Raw genomic sequence first — 8,187 nt, 5'->3', positions numbered from 1 at the left:
GAGGGGCCTGTTTCATACCGGATATTTAAAACTGCCTGCCCAAGGAGGTCCAGATAGCTTTGGTCTGAGTTTGATGAACAGCAAAAGTCATGCCAAGCAGTTGCGAGGGACTTGAGGTGGGAGGTGAGTGCTGTCCCTGAGTGGGCTCCGCTTGTACAGCTTTCCTGGAGGAGGCTGCTGTTGCCAGCAGGGACATCTGCTTTATTACACTCACCAGAGGAGGTTCAGAATTCCTCCCCTCCTCTCCCCCTTCCACACAAGCTCAGCTCAGGCAAAGGAGGGTGAATCCAAATGGGAAATGTGAATTCATTGATAATAATAATAAATCTGAAGGAAGAAAGTAGAACTGGAGAGTAAAGAGAGCTGCAGGCCTGCCAGCCAAGGCTACTGGCTGCTTCCCCTGCCTCATCTTGGGGCTTGCAGCACCCTGGGGTAATGAGGGGCTGCCAAGTGGACTCACCCTCTGAGCCACCGTGCAGTGACCACACATGACATGGGAGCCCCCATTTCCAGCCAGGAGTCATGGAACTCTGGCTCTGACTTGAAAGCAGGGAAGCAGAGCGCTTCCTCTCCTATCGGAGAGATTTCCGAGGGGCTGCCTCAGCCTGGTGCGAGGGCTCCGTGCTGGCGGCCGGGCACAATACATGTAGCTCCTCTGTCTCTCTGGCAAACTCGACAGCTGCTCGTAGCTCCAGTAATTAGACTGTCATTGCTTGTTAGAGGAGCGGAAAACGCTCCTGTGACAGATTCCACGAGTCCTCTGTTTTTTAAGACCTCGCAGAAATCACCAGAGCATTAATTGAGATCTCTTATTTCTCTGGAATCAGAAGGGAAGAAGTTCCCTCTACTGCTCCTCACTCCAATCAGAGCCCTCTCCCGCCTCCCATGTTACGCGATTAATTCAGAGCACTGGGAGAAGTTGGCTGCCTTTCCTACCTACCCGGCAGGAAGAGAGAGCTTCCCGGCCATGCGAACTTACTTTTAAAATCTCCTCCTCATCTTGCTAAATTCAACTAAACGGAGATATAGTCTATTCTCCGTTAACTGAATGGAGTCCGTCCCCAGACTCTCCTTCCCATCCTAGCTAATGTTAATTCGGGAGATGCTCAGAATGGGCTGTTCCACGCCGAACAAAAGCACGGGAAGATCACGCCGAGCTGCTCCTGCCCCCACCTAGCAGATGAGACTCAGAGGAGGCGATTTCTTTTCCTCTCTTCCGTACATTCCCCTTTCCCCCGCAATCATACAAGGTTAACTCAACAGAGGAGTCTCAATCCAAATGGCAACTGGGATTGCATTAAAAAAAATGCTCTGAAGGAAGGGGGAGGAAAAAAAAAAAAACAGAAATAGGGAAAGAAAAGAGAAAAAGCAGCAGGCTGATTACGAGGTGTCAAAACTGCCAGGAGCAAGAAGGTGATAGCAATCAGGGGTGAGAAGAGTGCGCCATTCGTGCGGGGCAGCTAATTATCCGTCTCATTTGAGAAGAGCAGCATTCGAGGCAGCAGCGTTCGCCTGCTGAACGGTGACAGATTGGCGCGGAGGAGAGGGGAGGTGTTAAAACAATGGAGCCGGGCTTGCGAGCGCCGTTGCATGCTAATCAGCCCGGCCTCCTTCCTTCCTTCCCTCCCTCCTTCCCTCCGCCTGCCTGCCGCGATCCCTCCTTCCCGCCGGCCGCATGGCAAGCCCAACACTCCCAGGCCCCTCCGCACCGTGTAGCTCACAGCTGGCCGAGGTGGGAACTCAGACGGAGCCTCGGGGAGAGCGCACGGCGCAGCGGGCGACCCCGGGGGACTCAAGGGGCCCGCGGCTACCGGTGGTAGCTTGCGGAGTTCGCCCCCGGTGCGCAAAATCGCCGGGCCCGCCGGCCGCAAGGGCTCCTCGTGCCGGCGCCCCGCTCTCAATGCCCCGCGGAGTACGGCCGCAGCGCAGCGGCAGCTCCGAACGAGGCTGCCGGGCCGGAGCCGATCCGCCGCCGCAGCCGGGCGAGGCCCGCAAAAGCGAGAGAAATGTAGAGCTGCACCAATTACTGCTGCGTTCCAGGGCTCCGTTGTCCTCTCAGCTCTGCGCAGGGACTAGTGTCCGGAATGCTAGACAGGTTGTAAGCGAGTTGCACGGCTGCCTTTCGCCTCTCGGATCGCTTGGCCTTGCAAGCCTGAACCACCACACGCGCTCAGTTCGCACCCTATGACGACGAGGTGCAAAAAGAGCTGCCCTCCGCCCCGACCGGGCGGGCTCCCGCTCACAGCCGGTGCGACGGGGGCAGCGGAGCAAGGGGCGCCCCGCGCGGGATCGCGTCGCTCCCGGCTCCCGAAAGCCCCCTGTGCCCGGGAGCCGCGGGGCGAAGCCCGGAGCCGGAGCACCGACAGCCCGGCTGCAGCCAGCGCTGCGCTCCGCTCTGCCAGGAAGAAGCAGAGGAATGAGCGTTGGAATGTTTACTCTCCAATATTTCTCAGTTTCCATTCCATCCTGCCCTGAAAGATTTCTGATTACTATACACTTCAAAATAGTATTTATTACAGATTTACATAATCTGTATGTTTTATGTTAAGGGAATAACACATTGACTCTGTACTACTGAAAGGAGTTAATCTAAACTATGTAGTGTCTGCTTTAAGAGTTCCAACTAAAACAAGTCCTTGTTTCCTGGCAGCGATAGGGAGCACGAAGCCAGAAGGACACTGCCCGGCGCTCTAGCTGAGCTCCAGGTGAAGCCACCGCTCCGCTCCCGAACCTTCCGTGGGCTGCACGACAGCACTCGGCGAAATTAAATCATATGCGTCTCCGTGTAACCTCCAGTTCCCTTTAGCAAGTGTTATTCAAATGGCACGTGCCTGGTTTATGACAGGATTCGTGCGGGTAGGCAAACACTGACAGGGGAGGTTTGGGCCTGAGGTAAGCAGCGCGGTAACGCAGGTTAAATGCTATTTAAATGAGACCTGAGCGCGTGTACGATGAGGCGGTAGTAATAACGATTAACTTTTGTTATTCCAAGTCTGTCGTTGAGTGTTCTTGATGAATTGTCCGTGAGCATACAGATGGTGAGATTTTCATGCTTCCGTGGCATGCTGACATCTCAGGCTGTAAAAACAAATTCCCAGATCGCTGTGATACCTACGGAGTAGGAAAATCCGGTCCACCTTAATACTCAGAGCTGGAGTGCTTTACGTTTAAGAGACTTTGTAACGCCTGATACAGAAGTTGGTGACAATCGACAGCAGTGATTTAATGGATTTACACTACAAAGCAACATTTAAGATAACTTCTCCACCCTTTTCTTAAAGTAGAATTTTTTCCCTGTCCTTCTCAGTTCAGAGTCACGGGAGATAGAGATTAAAAACATGCCTTTTTTTTTCTCCCCCTTTTATTTATAAAGACTTTTTTTTTTTTCATACTTTGTACGTAAGAGTGAAAGAAGGACCTTTCAGTAGGTCAGGTTTGCTTTTCCTGAAAAGATTCTTGGGCTGTTTATTGACATCGCACGATTTTCCAAAACGGTAACAAACAGTTGTATCCGTTGCGATTATTTACGCTGCAGACCAAAGGTATTCGCGTCGAAGACTTTCTCAAGTCAAATGATGGCTTCTTTCGTGCCCAAGAAGCCACAGTGCGGAGAGGAGTGCTCCGCCCGCCCGGGCTGGGCGGCAGCGCTGGCACTGCTCGCAGAGGGCACCGCGCTGCGTAACGCCGGGCCGCGGGCAGTGCCGGCCTTCGGAAGGTGTCTGAGCTGACCGAAATAGAAAACAGAAATAGATATATATAGCACGGCGATATGGTGAAAATGAGCTTAAAGAAAAAAAAAAAAAAAAAAAAGCAGTTTGCAGAGACAAGTCTATATTTTCAAAAGGTTTAAAATATTCAATTGGTGGAAAAATAGCTACTTGTGAAAACGTGTGTATTTTCATTATGCTTAATTTGCCATTCAAAACAAGTTTTTCTTAATAAGCTCTATTGTTTCTATCTGTTTGGTGAAATGCAATACGTGTGAGACAGAAAGCAGACTCGGAATGTGAATGAGTCTTGTTTTTCTCTCTTTCCATCGTTTTTTAAATACAACTGTATTCGGATACAGAGATCCTTAAGTCGATAAAAGGATTAATAGAAGGAAAGTGGCGTGGCACTCCTGAGGCCGTGATCTAAAGAGAAGAAATATGAAATCTTACATACTAAGTCAGGGTTTTTTGTTTTTTTTTTTTAATTTTTCCTCCCTACATCTTATTTCTGTGCAATATAAATGTCTCCATAGGCAAAAGCACTCTGCGGTTAATACCTATGTTTTTGCTCTCAGCAGTGACAACAAGCTTTGTCAGGTGTTTGCCGCTTGCACTGTTCATTAAAATACTTTAATAAATGACTCATCGCTTTAAAAAATCACCACACTATCACCCGAGTAAAAACATCTATATCCTCTCAAGCCGGCAGTGTCAAAAAGTATAGTCTCTCAGGGCAAGGGGTTACGAAGCCTTCATAAAGGTTTCCCATCTGTCATTAAGCGTGACATCAAGCCCTTTAGGTGCTGTGAAAATGATTTTCCTCTGAATTCTCCAGCCCAAAGATGCCATCCTCTTAATTACTAGCATTTGAGATCAGGAACGCCACTGAATTCCCTGGAGATTCACAGAAGATATGCAAAAATAATCTCTTCTCCTGCTTGCCTGCCAGGGCTTCAGTACCTGCCCACCAGCCAGTCGGCTCATTTGCTAGGTAATGATGGATGAAGCACGGCAGCCTGGGCAGCTGCACTGCCACCCCTCCTGACATTACTGATGTGCTCCACGGAAAGCTTCTTCTTTGTAATTGACCGTCAGCAAAGGAGTGACAAATAATGTTCTATTTATTTTTGTATTGATTAGCTGCCCTTCTCGCCATCTCAGGGCTCCCGTGCAGGGGTTCCTCACGTACACGGGGTAGCGGAATGAAAGGAGCCGTTGGGATCACGGATCGTGAGGCTGTCACCACATCTGCTTGCAACAAGTGCCCTGAAAAACCCACGCCAACTGTCCCTAGGGTCAGTGTGCATGCTGGAGAGCGGACGTACGGACGTTGTGTAGAGCCGAGCGCTTGTGGGACAGGACCGTGCTTACAAAGCAGAAACTGAGATTGCGGTCCGGGGAGAATCCCTTCTACAAATGCCCAATGGCACTTTTTCCAGAGGTGACAACCAAGTGAAAGGCCACCCGACCCACCTATTTGTCAACAGCCGGGTGTCAGAGGGTTTTCTTGGGTGATAGGGATTACAGAAGCTCTCGGAGGGGGAAGAGAATATGAAGAGGGCAGGAAAAAAGTACCGTTGTGGTCGGGTGCAGGATATCTCCCGGCACGGAATCAGCCCGGTGGAACTGGCTGACCGCAGAGATGCGCTCCAGGGCGCACACAGACCTGGTGACGGGTACGTCTGCAGAGGCTCTGCTCGTGTTGTCAATCCGAGCAGTGTAGACTACATTTTTAATATGTGGAAACGTGTACATAACTCCGGACATAAGGGTGGGGGCGTAAAAAAGCCACGTCCAAGCTCAATGGGAGCACTGGAGAGAAACCCCGGGCTCCATGCCATCCGAGATGTGAAAGCCCACGGAGGCTCAGCAGCCAAAATCGCATGCACTGATTTTTTAATAGAGTTTTCATCCATGTGTCCATTTAACTGCAGTTGATACAGATCAAATAAGCTTGTTACTTTTAGATTCCCAGTTGCCTCAAGTGATACAAGACAGTAGCAACAGGAAGATCCTTAATTAAAACGGATTCATCTGATTCTCTTATTCAGGGAGTTCAGTGCCCCTAAGTATTCCAAGCATAATAAACCTCTTCCAGCATCAGTCTGCCAGGTCTATATAGCCTTTCTTCTGCCTAGGGAATAGGAACAGCAGGTTTTCTTCCATCTCCAAAGCTTCCTTTCATTCATCTGAATCATTTCTGAAATCTCCTTCAGCATACTGCTCCATGCATTTCTCCAAACCTTTATAGACACATGTAATTTTGTGTATGTAAACGCACACGTGTTTCACGCAACACAAATCTGAGCAGGAAGCCACTATAAAAGATGACACAATTTAATCACGAAATAGCATCATGCCCCTTAACAAAGTTTTAGAAGTCATCTTTATAGAATGTACTTTGCATAAGGATACCTTGGCGCTATAGCTCACGATTGCAACTGCAGCTTCTTGAAGATACATGCGTAGTAATCTGTGAATGCCTCTTAAAAGAAAGGGATAAAATGCTGAATGCTTTACAGATTAGTTTGAAGTTAGTTCATTTCACACTCTTGTTTTAGTATTCAAACGCGTGCATGCTGTTCCTTCCTGAGAGCGTTACTGCTCTACGCAGCAAAGAGGCCCCGCGAGCGGTACCCGCACGTTGGCCTGCCGCTGCACGCCCCGCGTACCCCAGGTTTTAGGCAATGCTCTTTCGTGGGGTGTGTACACGTATCGACGGCCAAGTGTGAAAAAAGACCCACATGAATGTTATTAGCAGGGAGTCTGCAGTCACTCATCCAGGTTCACAAGCCCATTAACATCAATGGGCCTTAAATGCGGTAAGCGTGTTAAGTGTGCCTTGCTTTTTAGAGAATACCAGAACTGACAAGAAATGCTAGTCCAGCTCAAACACGCTACAAACATACAAATAAAAGGCTTCAGCATTTTTTTTTTTGACCCCATCATACGATAGAAAATGGATGCAAGACCTGGAACCTTACGCGATCTCAGAAGTGTCAAACCTTATACGGACTTCAAGGGAATTGTATGGCCAACAAATCGACTTCGTTCTGATTTTAGTCAGTTTATCAAAGAGAAGAGACTGCTAGAATGGCAGAAAAGCAATTAATTACTTCGCCCTTTGCGTGGGGGTAACAAGACTACAAGGATGCTAAGAATCTTACAGCGTTTCAGAAGGTCCGAAATTTCCCACCGGGCCTAAGTGACTTTTCCATTGTAGGATGAAGAAAATGGCTATCATAAGAAAATGTCGGTGAAGAAAATGTTATTGTGTAATAAATAGCCCGCTCGCGTCTTTTAATGAAGAATTTGCAGGAAGTAACCCCGACTTGACTTACTGTCCTCAGAAACGGATCCCTTTTTTTTCCTTCTAACCGTGTATCAAGTGAGATGTTTTTCCGAGATGAAGCTCAGAGGGCATTAGCTTTCTTTTAAAGAAAGTTCGTGCCGCGTGTAGGTGTGCGTGCGTGTGTTTGGGGGAGGGGTGTTGGGAGGGGAAGAATATTTTTAAAAATAAAACTTATTCCTTCGACTCTTTTACCAAGGTTAAAGGAACACGCTCCTTTCTTTGTCTTTAGACGGAAAAGCAGAAAGTTCGAACCTTTTCGCTTTCTCTCCCCTAAATAAAAGCTTCATTACGACTAGTTATATGGGGAGAGAGACGAAAAAAAAGAAAAAAAGAGCAACAGCTTCCAGGTCCAAGTCTGCGCAAATAACCACACAAAATGTTTTTCAAGAAACAGATTAATCTCAGCCTTCTTGTTTAGAGCCGCAAACCTGCGGTGAAATACCGTTAAACTGGGTTCTTAAAGTTTTACTCGGTGGCATTTTCTGAGGTTGACTGCGTTCACTATGTTGAGATGCTGTGAGCGATAACGTAACTCCCCTGGGGACTCGTGCCTCAGAGCGCTGGTGAGGAGCTGATCTGCCATGTCTAGTATATCAGAGGATGGGATGTATACTGGACTGACTCTACCGTCTTATTTAAATGTGATGATTTTTCTCATTTGTTGCATTGTTTGTATTAATACGAATATCTTGTTATGTTTGTTTTGTCTCTTGGGAGCCAATAAAGCTGTGAAGTTTTTCTTTACACCAAATGCAGCTCTACGGGCGATCAATCAATGGGTAGTTTTTGGATAGTCTGCGAGAGTGAGAAATCTAATAAAGCAAGCAACTAAAAAAGGAAAACAACGTCTATTTTCTGTTAGGTTAGCTACGTCAGGAGTCAGGCTTTCCACCATGGTTTTTAGATATATTTAAGCAGCTACATTTAAGTACCAGGGCAGCACCTCGCTAAATTAACTTGCTGACATATAAAGGAAAAAGTTTAAGCACCGTGACCTCGGCAGCAATGTGGGTGACTCACTCTTCCAATTCAATTTACTTTGACACTTGCATATCCCCCAACCCTCCTCCGCAGTGGTATATGAAAACATACTTAGGCGGAACATAGACCGATTGTGAAGTGAGA

The sequence above is a fragment of the Cyrtonyx montezumae genome, unplaced genomic scaffold (genome assembly GCF_038088225.1).
Source record: "Cyrtonyx montezumae isolate F1298 unplaced genomic scaffold, pur_monq_1.0 scaffold_7, whole genome shotgun sequence".
Taxonomy (NCBI): Eukaryota; Metazoa; Chordata; class Aves; order Galliformes; family Odontophoridae; genus Cyrtonyx; species Cyrtonyx montezumae.
Note: the sequence above shows the minus strand (reverse complement) of the source record.